At 39.9% G+C, this 24,663-nt stretch overlaps 1 non-coding gene across 1 annotated transcript; it reads right to left on the bottom strand.

Annotated features, from left to right (window-relative positions):
- Window positions 1-8,380: 8,380 nt before the first annotated feature.
- LOC141624273 (small nucleolar RNA R71) lies at window positions 8,381-8,487 on the bottom strand. The gene has a single exon (XR_012534085.1). It is a non-coding gene; the product is annotated as a small nucleolar RNA R71 (small nucleolar RNA).
- Between the last annotated feature and the right edge of the window lie 16,176 nt (window positions 8,488-24,663).

A 24,663-nucleotide genomic window follows, 5' to 3' on the forward strand; every position in this document is an offset into this window, starting at 1 on the left:
CTCGTATTAGGACTGCCTACGTATTCACGTGTTTGCGAAATCAAACCAGATCGTAGTACTTGCGTGTGTGTTGATAATTGATTTTGAGGTATATGGTTGCGTCCTTGAAGGACTGCCTACGTATTCACGTGAAGGGAAATCAAACCAGATTGTAGTTTTGAATATGTGTGCCTAAGCTAACTATTAGGACCTTAAAGTTTGAGAGTCACGACGGTAAATGTCGTTTGTTGACTCGAAAAATTGATTTGAGAGAATCCCTCCTTGATCATGAATCGAAGAGGTGTAATTTGTGAAAATGTTCCTTATCATGTCAGCACACTAAAAAGTGGACCCTAAGGGCAGACTAGGTATGTCCCGTTCTCGGTAGCAAAGCATTCGAGGGCTCCGTATCTGGGTCAGGGTGAAAATGGCTTCGACATTATGGAATGTGAAGCTTGGTAATAACAGGTTTGTTTGACAGATAAAAATCTGGAGCTGAGTGGTGTGATCGGTTTTATATGCTCGTCGTCAAAAGCTACCTAACCAAAACAATATTTATAACTTCACAAACTACTCTTAGTAAAGAGGTAAGTAAAGGTCGGATCCCAAGGGACGGGTATTGATGTAGGATTTTCAATTGCAAATGGTTGTGTCTTAGGGTGTCACAATTTGGGTTGAGATAGGAGATCAACTAAACTAATTAACAATATGAAAGCAAAGTAATAAAAACAAGCAAGGTGATTAAAATGAGATGTAAACAATTGATTAAAAGCACTAGGGTGTCATGGGTTCATAGGGGATTCATGGGAGTTGATCATACAAACATGTTTTCTACTAGATGCAAGCACTTATTGTTGTGATGGGATCGAGTTGGTGTATAAGCTTACAATCCCTAAGAAGGTTTGGGTCCCGGAGCCGAATCAATTAGATTGTACAACACCTACAAGTCGACTTAGTCCTTCCTATTCAACTATATGCATGGTCTAATGAGACTCGAGTTGGTGTATAAGCTTACAAGTCTCATTGAAAAGATAAGTGATGGGTAAAAAATGCAAGGATTCATAGGCTCGCATTTCATCAAACATAACATGTGCATAAGTTGAAATCAAAAACAAGCAAGCAAATTAATTATAAAAACATATTAGATTAAGCATGAATCAATCCTCATGTTGGTTTCCCCTAATTCCCCATTAACCCTAGTTAAGGAAACTACTCACTCATTATTAAGTTTAACATGCTAACAAGGTTGTCAATCATATTAGCAAGGCAAAACATGATGAATAAATGAAAATGATTAATAATTAAACCAAGGATTAAGAGAATTATAGCTATGGAGATTCCAAATAATAAAGCAAAGAATAATAGAAGTACTTGATGATTGATGGAAGGTTGTCAATCCTCCAAATAAACCCAAATAATCTTCTAATTACCCAAAATAAATGAAGAACAAAAGAGAAATTAAGGAGAGATTAAGTATTGAGATTTGTATTAAGACTAGATTAAAAGTTGATTACAAGATTAAGGAATGATTAGAACTTGATTGAGAAAGTATTAAGAGAGCATGCCAATCTAAGTAGTACAATAGGGTATTTATACTAAAGATTAGGTACAAGGATTAGGGTTACCAAGGGCTTAAATGACTATTAAGTCCTTAAGAAAAGTTGAGGAAATGCTCCTCTCTAAGGAAATGAGCATTTCCGTTTTGCTGGTCCCGTATGGATATGCTCGTCCCGAGCGGCTTGAGTCTTGGCACGGTGGTTTCTGTCCTGTGATCCGAGCAGATCATAGGATAGACGCTCGGATCCTTTGGCTTCAAGACGAGCGTCTTGACTGGAGGACGCTCGGTTAGTGGTGCTGGGAGACGCCCGGATTGATGGCAATCCGCTCGGATCCTGGGTCAAACAACTTCTTTTCTCTTCGTTCCTCAACAATACGTGGAGATCTTGTTGAGGATGCAAGGATCCTTTCATCATTGCCCAATCTACTTTATTATCTACGTAGGCTATCTATTATTGTCTTCTCCTTGATGCTTGGTCATTAGATGCGATCAATTTAGCTCCATTTCGCCATGTAAATGCAAGGTTAGCACTCCTTTCCTACCAAGGGGGACAAAACCTCAAAGAATATGCAAAATGGGAAACTAAGGATAGTAAATGACCCAATTATACACTATAAAGCATAGGAACGAAGCTAATTCGGGGACTAAATGTGCTCAAATATGAGTCACATCACTGAGGGTGTAGATACCCAGTATCTTCTCCTTCCAAAAACCACCCGCTGATGATCGGACTATAATGTGTTTTTGATATGCGTGCGTGGATTGGCTATACATGAGACGGTTTAATGCACTACTCGAATATGAAAAATGATTTCATAAATGGTTTTCTAACTTCATTTGAATTAAAATAACACTATTTAGAGTTAAAACCGTCTTCGGACCCAAACCCGACTCAGAAACCCGCAACTCGAGTCAACTTGAGTCAACCCAAATCTCGAATGTCGAAAATAATGCCATGAATGTCTTTATCATGTCATTTCCATTAAAATGACCCTATTTAGAGTCTAAACAGACACAGGACCAATAACCGACTCCAAATTCAAATCCCGACTCAACACGGGTCAAACCCCGAGTCAAGGACACAAAATACCTACCCCAAATAACACCCAAGAGCATGCTTACACGGCTAAGCAATCATATAAGACCACAAATCACAACCATCAAAACATTGGTTAGAACAAATGGAAAATCCAAATTTGCGAAAAGGACAGTACACCCATTTGGATCACTAGGTGCCTCGCGCCTAAAGGGGCTATCCTGCTTAGCCTCTAAGCAAACTCAGCCGACCTACCACCCCACATTTCTCTATAAATACCCACCATCACACGACACAATATTCACGCGAGCGTCCGCCCCCTCACATCTCCCTTAAACTTCTATAGTTGACTTCCTAAGTCAAAAATCGACACGTGTTTTCGACCTACCGATCGAAAACACAAGCCTTACACATTTTGTTTGGTACCGTCGCCGTGCATTCGACCGACCCATTCGACCAACTCAACATTAGTTAACATGTTTTTCAACCACATGTTTTCAACTCATTTTCAAAACAAAATCCTTTTCTAAGGCACTCTTTTAAACTTCTTTGATCGCGAGTAGTCACAACGAGAAAACCGTCTCTAAAGTCGTCTACCTTGCAAACATCAATACACGTAAGTTTGAGGGTGTAAACAACTCACTTATTTCATGTCTTTGCTATTTTTATGAGTTTATAAGCATGAACAATGCATAACACGATTCAAATATAGGTTAGATGAGCCAAAACCGAGTTTTGGCATTAGATAGGAGCCCTTTGCTATGCAAAGAGGCTCGCGCCTCAATGGGGTGTCCAGGTCAGACTCAAACGTGGTTGAGTTCGTCTTTCCTTCAAAACTTTCTTTTATTTTTACTTCTTTCCTTTTACGGTTTTTACCATTTTAATTGATTTTTATGTCAAATATTTTGACCATTACGAAAATCATCCTTGGTTCCTTATACCATGACGGTTTATTCCGTGACTCGATGATATTATTGGTTTACTACATTTTAATGGGTATTTTAACACCCTTTTCTTTTATTTACCATTTTTCTTATTTATTTACACTTGCAAATATATTAGTCATAATTCATAATCATCCTTGGTTCTTTATACCATGTCGGTTTAATCCGAGTACGATGACAAACTTGACTAATTACAAATAAATAAACTTAACATAATTAGTTCAAATCAAATATTTTCCTTTCACTTTTATTTCATTTTATTTTTATCTTTGTCTTGGCCATATTGCATGTCACCCTTGGTTTGAATAAATACCATGTCGATTTAATTCGAGTACGGTGATAAAATGGTTAAGCACACATATTTTACATTTTTATTTGTAAACTATGCTTTTCGAACTTGCAAATCCGACAAAGAATATTACTAAGATAATAGTAATTATTCCGAGTCATGCAAATCATTTAATCACAAATACGGTTTTAAACAACCTTTTTAACAACCAGGAGACGCCCCTTGGGTCGTCGTCTGACTCGCGCCCCAAGAGGCCGCCTGTTTTCATATTTTATGACCTGGGCAGAGCCCTTTCCCTCGCCAATAGGCTCACTCCCCAATGGGACTGCCCGACACCGTTCTGTCTCATTTCAGCACTTGTCTAGGACGATCCCGATTACGGTTAACCCGAATCTACATGGATCATATTGACGAGTTAACAATCTTTTAAACATTTTAACATTTTCTTATTCATCCTTTTATTCTTTCATTTTAACAATAAATGGATCGTGTTAAGCATCATAACCCGAATTTGGTAAATGGATGTTTAATTTTCGTTTTCACATGCAAATCAATCTAAATCCAACTTGGACATCAATTTCATGCTACGTGGATAAACAAACCGACTTAGCAAACTTTCACATGTTAGGTTAAACTTTTGGATGCGCATTCATGCATTTAAACCGTTTTATCAACTCTTGCACTTAAACAACCACGATCGATCAGTAGAGGCCGCTAACGCGGGCGGGATTGGGTGTCCGATTAAAGGGCTTCCCAATACGTACCCTCACCCCTTACTCAGAACCTTTGGATAGTGGATGGCCTTATCCAGGGCGTACGAGAGTCATTTTAGGCATAGAATGCTAAAAGGGGGACGAGTCCTTATCTTTAGTACCTATGTCAAACACTTCTTTGTGCTTCGTTTGACCGAGGTATAAAGTGGATTCGAACGGGTTCCAAGCATCCCACAAATTCTTGGTGGTGACTCCGAACATCTCTATATCGTTTCGAGACTTTTGCCGAGACGAAACCGACCGATCTAAAGCGATCCGGTCGAAAGCATTTCTACGCCTCCAAACGTGGCTTTCCGACCGCTATACGTCCACAGGTTGGCTTGGCGTGTAGGTGGCCTATGTCCACGGATCGGCGGTGGCCCATGTACGTGTAATGCGCGGCCCATGTCCACAATTTGGCGACTCTGCTGGGGAAAACTAGGACACTTGTGTCTTTGTGATCCTTAGATGTGAAACTCGAATGAGATCGTGGTTAAAGTGCATTAATTGATATTACGGTTATAAGTCGGGTTCCTTGTCCGGACCCATAACCTAACCTTTACCGACCAATTGGCTCGTCCCGTCGGCGTGAGTTTTCTCATCCCCGCGTGTCAAATCCCGATTGCATCAAGCATACCGTTGACGTTACACATTTTTGTTTCGTCAAAGAGCTTTCACTTCCTTCGTGCACGAGGCTAGGGCACCCTCCTTACACATTTTATTTGGATTGGTATCCCTCTCGAAAATCGGGGTTCGATCGCTTGGTGTGTAACCCACCCTTTTAAGCCAAAACCCGTGTTAGCATTATGCATAATATAATGAACTGTGAGTGCTTATGTGTTATGTGATCATAAGTCCTTCCGTGTCATTTCCAACTTTCAAAATACCCTTTTGCGCCGTTATAATGGCCATTTCAAACCTCGGTCTTTCGCCTACCGTTGCAAACCCTTTTTTATGCCGTGTAAGAAGAAGATGTGCGGATTCATGAACAACGGCATCGGGTGATGCATACAAAGCTTTCTCCTTAAGTATATGACTAGGCTTTCACTGGAGAAAAGGGAATTGATACAATAGTTGGTCGCCGGGCGAGAGCCCAAGCATACTCTTTCCAGAGGGCAGAGTCTCATCAATCCTATCGAGGGGATTGGTCTCGTAGAATAGTCACAGCTCGTCCTGAACTTCATTCTACCACGAAAGGATCAGGGTTTAGCCGCATGAAAATAGGAGAGTAGAATAGGATCAGGGTTTTGACTACTTTCAAAACCGGTTTTCTACAACCGTTTCAAAAACACATTTCGCGCCGTTATAATGGCCGTTTTAAATCTCGGTCTTTCGCCGACCGTTGCACACCTTTTTAGGCCGTCGTAGTGATGTGACCATTATTTGAGCATATTTAGTCCCCGAATTAGCCTTGTTCCCATGCGTTTTAGTGCATATTTGGGTCATTTATTGTCTTTAGTCCTTTGTTTTGCATATTCTTTGAGGTTTTGATCCCTTGGTAGGAAAGGAGTGCAAACCTTGCATTTTCATGGCAAAATGGAGCTAAATTGATTGAATTCAATGACCAAGCATCAAAGAGAAGACAAGACTAGAAGGCCTTTGTACATATTATAGTAGTTGGACAATGATGAGAAAAGATCATTGCATCTCCGATGAAATCCCCAAGGATTGTATGAAGAGAAAGGAAGAAAAGAAGAAAGGAAGAAGCTGATCAAGAATCCGAGCGGATTGCCTACTGGACGCCCGTCCAGCACAAGGAATCCGAGCGTCTTCCTCAGAAGGACGCTCGTCCAAAAGACCCACAATCCGCTCGTCCCGTGCCCTAGACGCTCGGATTGTGTGACAGCTATTTCATTTTCTACTTGTTCTATGAAGGATGCGCATACCTCGGGAAAGACTAGCAAAAAGGAGACTCGCATATTTTTCTGAGAGGAGCGATTCCTCAAGGACTTAATCGTCATTTAAGCCCTTAGTAAACCCTAATTTGTGTACCTAATCCCCACTATAAATACCCCATTAGTCTAATTAGGTTATAAAGTTCTTCTTATCAATCTCTAGTGTAGTTTATATCAATCTAATCTCTCTTTAATCTTGTAATCAACTTTTAATCAAGTCTTAATACAAATCTCATTTCTTTAATCTCTCTTTTGTTCATCTTTTATTTTGGGTAATTGAAGATTATTTGGGTTATTATTGGGAGATTGACAACCTTCCAATCAATCATCAAGTACTTCTATTATTCTTTGCTTTATTATTGGAATCATTAGTAGGTATAATTCTCTTAATCCCTTTTTAATTATTGTTAATCATCTTCATTTATTCATCATGTTTTACTTTGTTGGTATGATTGACAACCTTGCTAGCATTTCAACATGATAATGAGTGAGTAGTTTCCTTAGCTAGGGTTAATGGGTAATTAGGGGAAACCAACATGGGGGATGATTCATGCTTAATTTAATATGTTTTCATAGTTTATTTGTTTTCTTGTTGTGATCTCAACTTATGCACATGTTATGTTTGATGAAATGCGAGCCTATGAATCCTTGCATTTTTTACCCATCACCTATCTTTTCAATGAGACTTGTAAGACATAAACCAACTCGAGTCTCATTAGACCATGCATGTAGTTTAGTAGGGAAGATTAAGTCGACTTGTAGGTGTTGTAAAATCTAATCGATTCGGCTCCGGGACCCAAACTTTCCTAGGATTGTAAGATATAAACCAACTCGATCCATCACAACAATAATTGCTTGCTTATAATTTGAGAATATGTTTGTATGATCTTATTCCCATGAATCCCCTATGACCCCATGACACCCTAGTGCCTTTTATCAATTGTTTACACCCCTTTTCAATCATCTTGCTTGTTTACTTTCATTGCTATTTAGTTTAGTGATCTTCTATTCAAACCTCAAATTGTGACACCCCTAGACACCGCTACTTGCAATTGAAAATCTCACTTCAATACCCGTCCCTTGGGATTCGACCTTTACTTGCCTCTTTACTAATTGTAGAGTTGTTTGTGGAGTTATAAATATTGTTTTGGTCTAGGTGCTCCTAACGACAAGTACCGAAAACTAAACCTCTCAAGAGGTCTCGACCAAAAATGGCGCCGTTGCCGGGGACGGTGTTAACTTGATTTAGATTTTCTTATATTGTTATTAGTTGTGTCTTTCTTTGCCTTGGGGAAGTAAAACTCCTCAAGGTTTGTTCTAATTATTTTCGAGTTGTTTGATATTTTGCATGTCTAGAAGATCACAAGGTAACTTGTTACCCTTTGATCACGAAATTGAAAGGACTTTGACAAACAATAGAAGACTTGCTAGAAGAACTTTGAGAGGTATTGGTGAGGTTTTATATATTCAACCAAACGCTATTGAGTTCGTCAAACCTTTTGCAAGAGAAGGTGAGGAGAACCCAACACAAAATCCAACACAAAATCAACCCACAATGCCTAAGTTTTCATCACATTCCGTACCAACCGAGGAGAACCTACCCAATGGTACTCCCACACCACAACACTTAACCGGAAATTTCATTGCCAAATCCGCATTTATCCAATTAGTCGAAAGAAGCCAATTTGGGGGGATGCCTAGAGAAGACCCTCACTCTCACATGGAGACTTTTTGTGACTATTGTGATGCGATTTCTCAAACCGGTGTAACTCAAGACCAAATTCGATGGGTCTTATTTCCTTTTTCTCTAATTGGCACCGCAAAATAATGGTTGAAAGGCCTTGATAAGGCTACTCTCGGAATTGACTCTTGGAAGAAGTTGGCTCTAGCTTTCTACAAAAAGTTCTACCCACCGGAAAAGACTAACATGCTAAGAGCTCAAATTACGGATTTTAAGCAAAGAGATGAAGAATCCTTGTATGAAGCTTGGGAGCGATTCAAGGGAATTTGTCGCTCATGTCCTCATCATGGACTTAGCGAGTGGTTCTTGGTACAACAATTTTGGAATGGTCTTTATGAAGACTCAAGAAACATTCTCAACATGGGATCAAATGGTATGTTCACCGAAGTTGACGATAATCAAACTTGGAACAAGATTGAGGAAATGGCGGTCCATAATTCACAATATAGTAGACCTCGCAAGGCTACTAGAGGAGGAAAGCATGAAGTGGACTCTATTACTCAATTGGGTGCTCAACTTAGTGCCCACATTGATACCATCAATTTGAAGTTCGAAAAAGCTATGGCTAGACTTGAAGAAGCATCAAAATCACCAAAGCATCATGTTAATGCCATGACGGCATCTTCATCAATCCCAAGTGGGATATGTGAGAATTGTGGAACTTTGGGACATGACCAAAGTGAATGTAGGGGAACAAATGAACAAGTGAATGGTTTTCAAGCATACAAGAGTGGTAACCCTTACTCAAATTATTACAATGAAAACACCAAATTCCACCCAAATCTCTCATACAAAAGCCAAAATGTTCAAAACCCTCAACCAACATACACCCCACCTCCCATGAGAAACCAAAATCAAAGACCCTTTTACAACCAAAACCAAGGTTACCAAAATCAAACTCCATACAATCAACAAAATGACCAAGGTTTTGATGTTCAAAAAGCGGTCCTCCAAATGCAAAAGAATCAACAAGAGTTTTTCACTCAAATGCAAAAGGATAGTCAAGCAAAGGAAATCACCATCAACAACATCCTAGCCCACACCAAAATGTTGGAAACCCAATTGACTCAACTAGCATATTCAAGCTCACAAAGATAAAAAGGGCAATTACCACCTCAAAGTAATCCCCCGAGACATGAAACGGTTAGTGCCATTCACTTGAGGAGTGGTATGAGGTATGAAGCACAAAAAAGGCAAGTTGAGGATGAAGTTGTGGAAGCTAGTGACAAAGAAGAAGTTGTGCAAAACTCCAAGGATGGAGAACCATCAAAAGAAGAAGTTTCAAAGAAAAATGAAGACAAGGCCAAGGAGAAGGAACCCATTGTGATTAGACTTCCTTTTTCAAGTCGTCAAGCTAAGCCCAAATTTGATGACCAACTTGGAAAATTTATGGAAATTGTGAAGAATTTGGAAGTCTTGATTCCTTTCACGGAATTAATCAATCACGTGCCGGCCTATGCAAAGTACATGAAAGACATCCTTACGAAAAAGAAGTCGATCCGGAAGCTTGAAACTATCACCTTCACTAAGGTGAGTAGTGCAATCCTTCAAAGGAGTTCACCTCCGAAACTTAAAGATCCGGGAAGCTTCTCAATACCGTGTACCATTGGCGACACAACGATCAACAAAGCCCTATGTTATCTAGGGGCTAGTGTGAGTGTTATGCCGTATTCGGTGAGTAAAAGGTTAGGGATGGGAGAGCTTAAATGTACCAATATCACACTCTAAATGGCCGATAGATCGACGAAGACACCATTAGGGATATGGGAAGATGTTCCCGTAAGAGTTGGGAAATTTTTCATCCCGGTGGACTTTATCATTGTTGACATGGAAGAAGACTCCAATATTCCAATCATTCTAGGTAGACCTTTCTTGCACACCGCGGGTGCGGTGATAGATGTGAAACATGGAGAGCTCACTCTAGAGGTGGGAGATGAGACCATAACTTTCAATCTCGACAAGACCATGAGAGCTCCCCGTTTGCATGAACCATGTTTTATGGTTGATCATTATAACCGGAAGGATGATAGGAAGAAGTCGGAATTCCAATGAAAAAAGAAAGTTGATGATGCTCCATTCAAAGAGCAAGAGAATAGCAACAAAGAGAGCTTGAAAAGCTCACCCATGACAAGTGAAGAGGATGGCCTCATTGGCCAAAACAAGAAAGAAGGAGAGTTGTCTCTATCAACTAAAGAGATTTTTAATGATCAAGTAGACGAAGTTTGTGGTCTTTGGGACGATGAGTTTGAAGGGATTTTCAATCCCTATATTGGTAATGCTATCGATCAAGACCGACATGAAGGAAAACAAGTGCAAAGATCTATTGAGGATCTTTATCATGATAATGAACAAGCTTTTGACTACTTCTTCAAGGTGTTGAGTAACATCAACAACACCTTGAACATGCCCCCATGACATCTCACTAAGGATGAGAGTTTGGTGGAGTCCTCTCCAAACCACCATTTGTAAATATTTCTAACTCCCTAACTTGCATTTTAATTTTTACATTGCATTTTTGTCATTTTTGGATTTTTGTGCCTTGATCAAGATATTCATCATTTTTGAGAGAAGTGAGGGAGGGACTAATGATTTTATTGATGTGTAGTGCTTTAGCTTAGTGTGGGGATAGCAATTGCCTAGGCTATTCATGCCTTTGTAGTGCCCCTACAATGAAGAACACGGGATTTGAAGAATGGAAATGACACGAGATATGCAAGTGCACGGATGGACCTAAATCCGGGTAGACCAGGTGGAATCTGAGCGGCTTAAAGGTAATCCGCTCGTCTTATAGGAATCCGAGCGTCTGTGGAAGAATCCGTCCGTCCAAATGAGCTGCAAAACGAAAAATTTTGGTCTGTAAGAGAATCCGAGCGTCCTAGCTGAGAAGACGCTCGTCTGAAACTGGCCGCTCGTCTTTGCAGAAAGACGCTCGTCTTTCTGCCAGTGCAGATTTAGAAAAGTTCCTGTAAGAGAATCCGCTCGTCTTTGAGGAAAGCCGCTCATCCTGAATTGCAGAATCCGCTCATCTTCTCTGAAAGACGCTCGTCTTTAGGCGAGTTTTCCTGAAGCCAAATTGAGCAGAATCCGAGCGTCCCGACAGGAATCCGCTCGTCTTCCCCTGCAGGTTTGAATTTTTCGGGTGTTTTAATACCCCTTCCTCAACCAAATTCAACACTACCCATAAACCCCAAAACCCTCATCCTCTCCATCACCAAAAACAAAATTTCCTCAACCAAATTCAACAAAATCAAATTCAAACTTCCTTACAACAACAATTAATCACTCCTTTTGCAACAATAATCAATCCAAGCACCAAAATCTTCAACCTTTGAGTCAAATTTTGAAATACAAAGACAAATCCTTTCATCTTAAATCGATTTGGGTATAATTAGAAATTGAAGATTTTCAATCTTTTATTGGTGTAATCAACAATGGCAAGAACAAAAGGAGCAACAAAGGCACTCAAGGCAAAGACACTTTCGAAAAGGCAACAAAGCCTTCAAGCAAAGAAAGCTTCAATGGCTATGGTGGTTTCTAGTGAAAACTTGGAAGTTCAACAACAACAAGATCCTCCCTTGGAAGCAACAACAACAACAACTCCGGAAATTGCTCAATTATCAAACTATCCGGAGGTAATTTTCATTTCTAACTCCCATAGGGATACATTTGCCAAGTATGCTAAGAAAGCCATTTTGCCCACCAAATTCATTTGTGAAGATGCCTTGAACAAATTGGGTGTCCTTGAACAAACAAAAGCCTTCTTTGAAGCCATGGGGTTAGGTAAATTGTTCACCACAAGAGAATTGACATACCCCTCCCTTACCTTGGAATTCTTAAGTTCATTGAAAGTGACTAAGGTAGAGACTAGAGAATACATCGAGTTTCGTCTTGCCAATGTGAATAGGCGCATCACCTTTGATGTTTTGAGTAAGGTATTAGGCCTTAGTGATACACCATAATATCACAAGATGCCCGAAAAGTATGACCCCGCTCCTCTTTGGGAGGCGATTTCCGGGAAGAAATTTGTGAGCTTTCATGCTTGTTGCGCTCTATTAGTCCACCATCCGGGCATTAGAGTATGGCACAAGGTCATCGGGAATACTATAATAGCAAGAAAAGGCACTAATCACTTTACAAAGCTCGATTGTGTTCTACTTGAGCCGGCCTTAAATGTTGAAAGGGAATTCACTAAGCCCTACAATGTTCTAAGGCTTTTGATGGAAAGATGGCTTAATGTTGATTGTGGCAAGGAAGGCACCGCTCATATTATAAATGGAGGTCTAGTTACTCTCTTGGCCAAGCACTTTGACGCAAATTTCAACAAGGATAACAACTATGTGGCGATCAAAGGGGGTCATCTCATTGACATGGACGCCATGATTTACAAGTAAAAGTGGGTCAAGCATAACTCTCTTGACACCAACTATGGGTGGCTAACCAATGATGCTAGATCTTTCACTTTGCCTTCCAAGATATGCCGATTAAGTGCTCATCGAACAAACTACCTTCTTTCACTCTCCAAGGGCGCCGAGTACATCATCCGTCAACAAAGGGGCGAAATTGAAGAGCCCTCCTCCTACATTATCACACCACCCTACCCATTCAAATATCAAGAGTTCAAACCCAAAGATGTTGAAGTGGGCAATGACTACATGACTCTCCTCATGCAAGAGATGCACAAACAAGCTTATAATGATTGAGTAGATGCATACTTGGCCCAATATCCACCCCTCCTTCATTTAGCTAGGCAAGGACTACTTGATCCATCGTGTCCTTTTCCTAGTTGGGCGGATAGGGAAGTTTTATTTCCAAGCACATCTAGGGGTGAAAGACCGGGTGAAGATGAGGTTGTTGATGATGAGGGTGTTGATGAAGAGGTATATGAAGAAGAAGAGGCTAATGAAGATGATGAAGGAAGTGAGCAAGATCAAGGAAGTGAAGATGAGAGTGGAGATGATTCCACTTCCATGGAGGAAAATGATGACAATGATGATATGGTGGAGGACTAGCAAACTTTGGAGGCTCCTACCCTCTTGAGGTTTGTCTACTTCTTTCTTTGTTTTCTTTATTTTTATCTTGATCATAGTTTGGAGAGTCCTAGCAACATGAGGACTAACACCTCGGCCCCATTGAGGTGTTCTTTTATTGTTCCCACATGAAAAATCCAAAATGACAATATATAGTTTCATGCATTGCATCTTGTGTGCATGAACTACCCCAAAATTTAAGACATTAGAAATAATGTCTATCTCGGTTTGGGGAAGTACATGCATACACAACGGGAGGTAATCTAAATTACGCTCTCCATCATAAACAAAAACCCATGCATCATGTAGTGTAGCCTAGTATAGCTTGCATTTAGTATAGAAATCATGCATCATCTTTGCATAATTTCCTATCATATTGGCCATTGAGGACAATGCCCATATTAGTGTGGGGATGGGAAATTATAACTTAACTTTTATTCAAAAAATCCAAAAAAATCAAAAATTTCGAAAAAATCAAAAAAATTGAAAAATTGAAAATCCAAAAACAAGTTCATTTCCTTTGTAGTGTAGACTTATATATATTGCTTGTATATATTATGTTTGTCTATCCTTGTTCACATTGATCGACTACGCCACATCCGAGACATGAGGATATTGAAGACCGCATGGTATAATCTTTCCAATATCCTTTTTCCTCTTTATGTTAATGACTATGTGGCTTTATTTTGATTGATGCGGTATAAACAATGTGAATCTAGGACTTGCATTTAGTTTATTGGGCATTCTAGTTGGAAGAATCATATGCATTAGGATGTATATATGTTAGTTGCATCATGGCATGTAGTTTACATGTTAGAAAAATTTTGTGAAACCGTCTACTTGGGAAGCTTGACAAGTGTATATAGGCCCTAGTATATGCTTTTTCTTCTTAAGACTTTACTTGTTAGAATACTTGTAAAACACCCTAGGATGTGTCATGCTAGTATCCTTTGGCCCATGGATTAAGGCCTAGTCAAGAGTACCTTGTGGTGTGATAACTCCTTGGCAACCGTTTATTCCAAGGTGACCCTTGAAACCATGCAACCATCATTCATCCATGTTCTACCATATATTTTGTCATCAAAGGGAATGGGCACAAAAAGAAATTGTTCAAAAATTTGAGTTCAAGAAATGAAATGAAAGTAAAAGAAAGTTTGCAAAATGCATCAAAAGAAAAGAGGAGCAAAAATAGAACTCCTATGCTTCAAATATAAGGCACCCTCACTACATATGGGGTGACTTTGAAAATGTTCAAAAGAAAAATGCAAAAAGTTGAAAGTTGTCAAGTATTGAAATGCCAAACATGAAAAGAAATGGCAAAAGAAAGTGTTCTCAAATGTTATATGCCACAAGAAATTGGGGGGAAAAACAAAAACAAAAGCAAACTCCCAAATGAAACTCAAATATCTATTTATCCCTTTATCCATCGTATCCACTTTTGTGCATGGTAGAGAGGGGACGACCCTTCTTCTTGTCTAGGCAAGAGGGGGACTTCCGCGATCCTCCAGTGTTTCTAACACCATAGGGAGTCTATTCTTGACGAAAGCATTTAACGATTGAGGACAAAGGTACCCTAGCTTGACACAACTTGGAGGTGATTTATTGGTATCCTTCTAGGCTTAGTAGTTTGAAGAAATTGCATCTATGAAGGAGTGTGTACCCTTGAATTGCTTCCCTTGTAGATAACTTCCGTCACTTAGATGAGGAAAGTGGCTATTCTTTTGTAGATGCATCCATTACTTGATTTTATGTGCTTTAATATTTGGATGTGTCGCCATTTTGGCAAGACCCACCTTGCCTTGCAAGAAGGCATCCTACCTCATGGTTGTCTTGTTGTGAGTTGAAGGGGCGGAGTGAGACCCGCTAATTGTCTCATATCGGCTATGCTATTAGGTTAGTTTAAATAACGGTCCTAGTCTTTGTCACCTCTTTACTCGGGATGAGCAAAGGTTTGGTTTGGGGATATTTGATGTGACCATTATTTGAGTATATTTAGTCCCCGAATTAGCCTTGTTCTCATGCGTTTTAGTGCATATTTGGGTCATTTATTGTCTTTAGTCCTTTGTTTTGCATATTCTTTGAGGTTTTGATCCCTTGGTAGGAAATGAGTGCAAACCTTGCATTTTCATGGCAAAATGGAGCTAAATTGATTGAATTCAATGACCAAGCATCAAAGAGAAGACAAGACTAGAAGGCGTTTGTACATATTATAGTAGTTGGGCAATGATGAGAAAAGATCCTTGCATCTCCGATGAAATTCCCAAGGATTGTATGAAGAGAAAGGAAGAAAAGAAGAAAGGAAGAAGCTGATCAAGAATCCGAGCGGATTGCCTACTGGACGCCCGTCCAGCACAAGGAATCCGAGCGTCTTCCTCAGAAGGACGCTCGTCCAAAAGACCCACAATCCGCTCGTCCCGTGCCCTGGACGCTCGGATTGTGTGACAGCTATTTCGTTTTCTACTTGTTCTATGAAGGATACGCATACCTCGGGAAAGACTAGCAAAAAGGAGACTCGCATATTTTTCTGAGAGGAGCGATTCCTCAAGGACTTAATCGTCATTTAAGCCCTTAGTAAACCCTAATTTGTGTACCTAATCCCCACTATAAATACCCCATTAGTCTAATTAGGTTATAAAGTTCTTCTTATCAATCTCTAGTGTAGTTTATATCAATCTAATCTCTCTTTAATCTTGTAATCAACTTTTAATCAAGTCTTAATACAAATCTCATTTCTTTATCTCTCTTTTGTTCATCTTTTATTTTGGGTAATTGAAGATTATTTGGGTTATTATTGGGAGATTGACAACCTTCCAATCAATCATCAAGTACTTCTATTATTCTTTGCTTTATTATTGGAATCATTAGTAGGTATAATTCTCTTAATCCCTTTTTAATTATTGTTAATCATCTTCATTTATTCATCATGTTTTACTTTGTTGGTATGATTGACAACCTTGCTAGCATGTTCAACATGATAATGAGTGAGTAGTTTCCTTAGCTAGGGTTAATGGGTAATTAGGGGAAACCAACATGGGGGATGATTCATGCTTAATTTAATATGTTTTCATAGTTTATTTGTTTGCTTGTTGTGATCTTAACTTATGCACATGTTATGTTTGATGAAATGCGAGCCTATGAATCCTTGCATTTTTTACCCATCACCTATCTTTTCAATGAGACTTGTAAGACATAAACCAACTCGAGTCTCATTAGACCATGCATGTAGTTGAGTAGGGAAGATTAAGTCGACTTGTAGGTGTTGTACAATCTAATCGATTCGGCTCCGGGACCCAAACTTTCCTAGGATTGTAAGATATAAACCAACTCGATCCATCACAACAATAATTGCTTGCTTATAATTTGAGAATATGTTTGTATGATCTATTCCCATGAATCCCCTATGACCCCATGACGCCCTAGTGCCTTTTATCAATTGTTTACACCCCTTTTCAATCATCTTGCTTGTTTACTTTCATTGCTATTTAGTTTAGTGATCTTCTATTCAAACCCCAAATTGTGACACCCCTAGACACCGCTACTTGCAATTGAAAATCTCACTTCAATACCCGTCCCTTGGGATCCGACCTTTACTTGCCTCTTTACTAATTGTAGAGTTGTTTGTGGAGTTATAAATATTGTTTTGGTCTAGGTGCTCCTAACGACAAGTACCGAAAACTAAACCTCTCAAGAGGTCTCGACCACGTAGTGACGATTTTTAAAACCGGCTTTTCACCACCGTTTCAGACCTCGGTCTTTTGCCGACCGTTGCACAACTTTTTATGCCGTTATAATGGCCATTTCAAAACCCAGCTTTTATAACCAATTTCAAATGCACCTTTTCATACCATTATAATAACGATTTCAAACCTTGGTTTTCACAAACCATTTCAAAATACCATTTTACGTCGTCGTAATGGCCGTTTCAAACCCCGGTCTCTCGCCGATCGTTGCATTTCTCAAAGCGCCCTTTTACACCGTCGTAATGACGAATTCTACCCTCGAATTTTCAAAATTCGAAATCAGTTTTCAAACAAAAATGTTTTTTAAACCGTCGTAATGACGATTTCAACCCGTGCAACTTTCCAAATTTCAAATCTCGTTTTCGAAATCAAATTTGGCTTTTCTAAGCCGTCGTAATAACGATTTCAATTCTCACACTTTTCGAATTGCATACCGTCTTTCAAAGGTTAAAACGGTTTTCTAACCCATTGTAATGACGAACTCAATCCTCATAATTTCCAATTTCAAATCATTGAAAACAATTTAAACTATTTCCAAATTTCCAATCAACACTTAATCATTTGAAAACAAATTTAACCGTTTTCAAATTTCAATTCAAAATCAAATCTTTGAAAACAAATTTAACCGTTTTCAAATTCTCCAATTTCAAAATTCTTTGAAAACAAAGTTAACCGTTTTCAAATTCCCCAATTTCAAATCATTTGAAAACAAATTTAACCGTTTTCAAATTTCAGTTCAAAATCAATTATTTGAAAACCAATTTAACCGTTTTCAAATTTTCAACCCGATTTTAAATTCTTTGAAAACAAATTTAACCGTTTTCATGGCCATTGTGATGACGTTTCCAAATTTTTCAATTCTCGATTTTCAAATCCGTGATTCGGAATTTCAAAAACCGTCTTCGGAAACAACACATTGTTTTCAGAGCCACCGCAATCTCAACTTAAACCGTCTTTTGAAAACAAACCTAAGACAACCCTTTCAACTGGTCGACCTTCTAAAGATCCCTACTCTTCGGAAGCCGTCCAAAAACGACAAATGAATCTTTTTGAAAATTTCTATTTTTCGAAAACTTCAGTCCACCTTTCTGATTCAGCCTCGAGTCGATTAGAGTCCAGTCGATTTCAAGTCAAGTCGTCTAGATAACGTCGAATCTCCGCCGAAGTTAGTACCTACCTTCTGTTCCAAGTCGTGTCGCCTAATTGACGAGACATCTTCAATGGCGTTAGCATAGTCAAAACCTCTCGGGTATTAAACCCGTCTTTCCCCTACATTACGGGTCAAAGGTCAAGTTTGTGTACGTGTCTTGTCCAACGGCGTCACGCCAGCAACACACATCCAAACCGAGTCAGAAGTCGTCTGTCTAGGCATCACTATGCCAAAGTCAACACTCGAGTCTAAGTTCAAAGTCATGCACCAAGAGTTCAAACACAAGAGGTCATTCACGATCTTTAATGAACTCATAACCTAGTCACACTGTCGCGTCCTCACGACATAACTGCCTTTTGTACATATGTGTCGTACTTGCCTTTGTTTGTGCGATCCCTTACCAAGACATGTTATAACGCCTATCGTTACGTCAATTAGGAATTCCTTGGGTGCCATCGATCGTCAACAAGGAACTCAAGAAGCCGATCAATCTGCGTTTTCCATGACTTCCGCCGAAATCAGCAACATGGTTCTTCGACTCCTAGCTACCGTGGAAAACTTGAGCACTCGTCTCTCCCAAGTTGAGGACAAAATAATATCCGGGAATTTTCTCTCTTAGATATTGAGCAAAGGGTTAAGCTCCTTGAAAGCCGACTACTTGCCAACAACAAAAACAACCCTCCAGAAAACCCTATTGGACACAACCAAGAACTTTCCTTGGATTGCTCTCATCTCACCCCTCCCGACGATGAGAAAATTCGTGCAATTAATGAAGATGGACTACAAAGCGATATACCCACGCTCTCCGTCTCCATCAACTACATATGCTCAAAGCTGCAAGTGGCTATCGATGACTTGAACACTCAGGTAGCTAACTTAGGGAAAAGGATTGGTAATGCCGAAAATGAACCTGACCACCAAGGAGAAGGCCAACACCCAATTCCCCAACAAACAAATGCTGAAAATGAGGAACCGTCTGATGGTTCGCACACCCAAGAACCCACCAACAAAGAACATGAAGTTGCCTCACCGAAATACCCTTCAAAATATCAAGCAACATCCCCAAAACTTTCCATCGGCAAGGACCAAATCTTGTTTCCGCCCGGGGTAAATAAAAATAAAGCTCCCAAAAACATCCCAAAAAACATCCCAAAAAACACCAATGTTGGAACCCTAGGAAAACATCAAAGGGAATTCACAGATCTGGGAGTGACATATGGCACCTCTCTAAGGATACTTTCTTCAGAAAGATTACTGCAACTCATTGGTCCGACTCCGGGCCCACCGGAAGATATGAAAACCCAATTCTGGGATGGTAATGCATACTGCATGTACCACCAAGACCGAGGTCATGACACAGAGACTTGTTTTGATTTAAAACAAGTTATTCAAGATATGATTGAAGCTGGTAGAATCTTAATTGCACCTCGCAGCCTTGACAATCCTCTTGGGTGTCTTAAGTCAAACAACAAAGTGGAACGTCCTCAAAGGATATTCACTAATCTCAGCACAACTTATGGCGTAGCCCTTCGAAGGCTTATGACTGAAGGGAAGCTACAACCTATTGGTCCCACTCCGGATCCAGAACCGGAAAACATAACCCAATTTTGGAATAGCCACGCATACTGTCGATATCACAGAGGCAAGGGGCATAACACTGAAGCGTGCTACGAGCTCAAGCACGCCATACAAGATAGAATTGAGGATGGCAGGTTTTTCTCCTTACTCCTAACCACTCCAGACAAAGAAACTGGGCGGCCTTATAGGAAGTTCATCGATTTGGGTGATCGAGAAGATGAGTATTCTACCAATCATTTGCTAAAAAGGAGAAAGGTAGACTCAACACCATCCTATCAGTCAGGAGATGGAGCTTTAGTTAAACATGTCATTAACTGCCTTCAGCCAAATTATGCATCTCGTTTGAAGGTTTGTAACATCAAAAGCGTCGAGGACCTATCAGCAGAAATTTCTCGCATCGATGAAACCATTAAAGGAGGTTCAACATCTGCGTCCCCTCCCGAAAAGCAAACCTTCCGCATTACCGAAGTAAAATTTGTGGAGCCTTCGCCAGAAAGAGCCACACATCCGCAAAGGCCGTTTTCAGACTTGGGCATGCCTTATGCCATTGCTTTTAGAGTGCTTGTCTCTGAAGGACTAATCCAACCGATTGGCCCCACTCCAGATCTTGCACCCAAGAAAAGAGACCGCTTTTGGGACGGTTCCCAATATTGCCTATTCCATAGGGGTAATGGGCACGACATAGAGATGTGCTGGAAGCTCAAACATATCATCCAAAACATGCTCGATTGTGGCAAGTTGTCTTTATCAACCCTAAATCATTTAATGGAAAATAATAGTCCCCATGGGCGTCTTACTCCTCAAAAACAGGACAACCTTCTAGGAGCTTATCCTTCTGGCGTCCCAAACAACGAGAGTGAAGTGCTCAAGTGGGTCAATGCTCAAGACCGAACATTCAAGCCCCTGGATGCTACGAAAGAGACCTTCGAGGAGGAAAGTGATGATTAGGAGTCCGTATCTACGATTGAGTCCAAGTCCGAGTCCGAGTCTTAGGCTTTCTCATATCTATCGTAGTGTCTATCCTTTTATTCCTAAGTGACAAACTGGGGGCTGTCCTCATGAGTCACATGTATTCATCGAGTCTGTGCTAACATCTTATTTATCTAAATAAAAGCACAATTTCCAACTATCATATATTCTCCCCTTTACCATTTCCCGTTGACAACGAGAATTGATTTGAGAATTGATTTATAACAAACAACATGCTCCAGTTCAATGTGAGTACACTCAAGTGACGTTCCGTACTAAGTAAGCAAAGGACCCGAAACTCCGTGTCCAATTTCTTTACCTATTCCATGTCTGGCAATATAAACCTTTAATTAGCACCCAATCTAGAACGAACTCTTATCAAAGGGATTCTACGAAGAAACCAGATAACAACCCGGAACATCTCTTTGTTTATGATCAATGATGGAAGGCAGGCCCATTCCCCACAAAAAACATCCCATCACCAAAACGTTCCACCAAAAGCACAAAGCTAAAGCAAAAAACCAAAGCTAAGGCGAAAACCAAAGCACAAAGCCAAAGCAAAAAAACTAAAGCTAAGGCGAAAACCAAAGCCAAACCAAAGCCAAAGTCAAGGCCAAAAGCCATTCACCCAGAGCCAAAGCAAAAGGCCAAAACCAAAGGCCCAAGCCAGAAGCCATTCACCCAAAGCTCGAGGCCAAAGCAAAAACAAAAGCTAAGGCGAAAACCAAAGCCAAAGCAAAAACCAAAGCTAAGGCGAAAACCAAAGCACAAAGCCAAAGCAAAACCAAAGCCAAGGCCAAAAGCCATTCACCCAGAGCCAAAGAAAAAAATCAAGGCCAAAGAAAAAACCAAAGCAAAAAGCAATTCACTCAAGGCCAAAGCCAAAGTCAAAGCAAAAACCAAAGCTAATTCACTCAAAGCAAAAGCCAAAGCCAAAGGCTACTCACCCAAGGTCAAGGCCAAAATCAAAAGAAAACCAGATTGAAACCCTTCTTGAAAGGCCGAAATCCAAAGAAAACACCAAACTTGATGTGAAAGAGCTAAAATAAAAGGTCAAGACCAACAAGTACAAAACACAAAGACACCAAAACCTTATGTCAAAGAGCTAAAATGATAGCTCATGACTCGTCAACTAACAACAAACCCAACCTTTCTTCACCCTTAAATCCTTCCAGAGACTGTAATAACGAGACCTATCTAGAATCCTTGGGATTCCCCTCAAGATCATAACCAACACTGCTTCACCCCTAAGTCCTTCTAGAGACTGTTATATGGAGAACTATCTAGGCTTCTGAGGATTCCCCTCAAGCTCGTAATATCACACCTTAACCTTTAAGGTCTAGACATGGGATTCTTATCCCAAATTATTTACCAACCATTTCGTGCTCAGGCCACATCAAGCTTGAGACCCCATTCCGCACCACATTACAAGCCGTAACCCATCGGCCTAAACACCACAAATACAAGCTCCAGATTTTTATCTGTCAAACAAACCTATTATTACCAGGCTCCACATTCCATAATGTCGAAGCCACATTCACCCTGACCCAGATACGGAGTCTTCAAAAACATTGCTCCCCGAATGGGACATGCACATTTCATTCTTAGAGTCTACTTTTTAGTGTGCTCACATAATAAGAAACATCTTTCAAACCATGCCTCTTCGATTCATGATTAAGAGGGATATATCTCCAATCAACCTTCGAGTCACCAAACGGAATTTACCGTCGTGACCCTAAACTCTAGATTTTTATCTATCAAACAAACCTATCATTAGCAAGCTCCACATTCCATAATGTCGAAGCCGTTTTCACCCTGACCCAGATACGGAGTCTTCGAATGCTTTGCTACAGAGAACGGGATATACCTAGTCTACCCTTAGGGTCCACTTTTTAGTGTGGTCACATGATAAGGAACATTTTCACAAATTAGACCTCTTTGATTCATGATCAAGGAGAATTCTCTCAAATCAATTTTCGAGTCACCAAGCGGCATTTACCGTCGTGACCCTCATACTTTAAGGTCCTAGCAGTTAGCCTAGGCACACACACTCAGAACTACGATCTGGTTTGATTTCACATCATGTGAATACGTAGGCAGTCCTTCAAGGACGCAACCATACACCTCAAAATCAATTATCAACATACTCAGAACTACGATCTGGTTTGATTTTACATCACGTGAATACGTAGGCAGTCCTTCAAGGACGCTACCATACATCTCAAAATCAATTATCAACACACACGCAGAACTACGATCTGGTTTGATTTCGCAAACACGCGAATACGTAGGCAATCCCCCAACAAGGACACAACCACATACCCCTTTCACAACCGCATACCCCTTTCACAACCGCATATCCATTTCAATCTCAACCATCAATATCAATCCTCAAAATCAGCCCACCCAGCTGCAAAAATTAATCTTATACCTCTTTACTGGGGGGCTTCTTCCGTAAGACGTCGCCCATTCCTTGTTTTGTCAAATTCCCACCTTCTCACTCTGGGGGCTTCTCTTTCAAGATGCCACCCGTCCTTTATCCTCAAACATCTTTGGAGTCTCAGCTACAGTCCAAAATAAACCGCCCATATCCTAGTGCTCGGTTCGGACGATGACGAGGTCTTGGTTTCGCTCTCCGAATCATCATACCTCGAGAAGGGATCTCAAACAAGCAAATAGGGGCAAAGATGTATGGAGAAGATAATCAATTCGTGTTCACCAGCCGAGCGAACCTCATACTCCAAGGATCTAATGCGCGTTGTCACCCCTTTCATGGCTAAGGAGTCGCACTTACATGTGTAAAGTCTGTCAGAGTCACCCCTGTGTCGTGTCGGTACTGAGTTTGTATCACGTTCACGACCGTCTCTTTGTCAGTCTATCAGTATGTGTCTGTGTGAGTCAATGTCGCAACGGTCACGTGCTTATGTGCTTACATGCTTATATGCTTACATGCTTATATGCTTCGTTCGTTGGTTTTGTTACTCGTCGTCAAAAGTTACCTTGACCAAAACAATATTTATAACTTCACAAACTACTCTACTCTTAGTAAAGAGGTAAGTAAAGGTCGGATCCCAAGGGACGGGTATTGATGTAGGATTTTCAATTGAAAATGGTTGTGTCTAAGGGTGTCACAATTTGGGTTGAGATAGGAGATCAACTAAACTAATCAACAATGTAAATAAAGTAATGAAAACAAGCAAGATGATTAAAATGAGATGTAAACAATTGATTAGAAGCACTAGGGTGTCATGGGTTCATAGGGGATTCATGAGATTTGATCATACAAACATGTTTTCTACTAGATGCAAGCACTTATTGTTGTGATGGGATCGAGTTAGTGTATATCTTACAATCCCTAAGAAGGTTTGGGTCCCGGAGCCGAATCGATTAGATTGTACAACACCTACAAGTCGACTTAATCCTTCCTATCCAAATATATGCATGGTATAATAAGACTCGAGTTGGTTTATGTCTTACAAGTCTCATTGAAAAGGTAAGTGATGGGTAAAAAATACAAGGATTCATAGGCTCGCATTTCATCAAACATAACATGTGCATAAGTTGGAATCACAACAAGCAAGCAAATTAATTATGAAAACATATTAGATTAAGCATGAATCAATCCCCATGTTGGTTTACCCTAATTCCCCATTAACCCTAGCTAAGGAAACTACTCACTCATTATCAAGTTTAACATGCTAACAAGGTTGTCAATCATACTAGCAAGGTAAAACATGATGAACAAATGAAGATGATTAACAATAAATAAAAAGGATTAAGAGAGAATTATACCTATAAAGATGATTCCAAATAATAAAGCAAAGAATAATAGAAGTACTTGATGATTGATGGAAGGTTGTCAATCCTCCAAATAAACCCAAATAATCTTCTAATTACCCAAAATAAATGATGAACAATAGAGAAATTAAGGAAAGATTAAGGAAAGAGATTTGTATTAATACTAGATTAAAAGTTGATTACAAGATTAAGAGAGTATTAAGATAA

The sequence above is a fragment of the Silene latifolia genome, chromosome 1 (assembly GCF_048544455.1).
Source record: "Silene latifolia isolate original U9 population chromosome 1, ASM4854445v1, whole genome shotgun sequence".
NCBI classification, from domain to species: Eukaryota; Viridiplantae; Streptophyta; class Magnoliopsida; order Caryophyllales; family Caryophyllaceae; genus Silene; species Silene latifolia.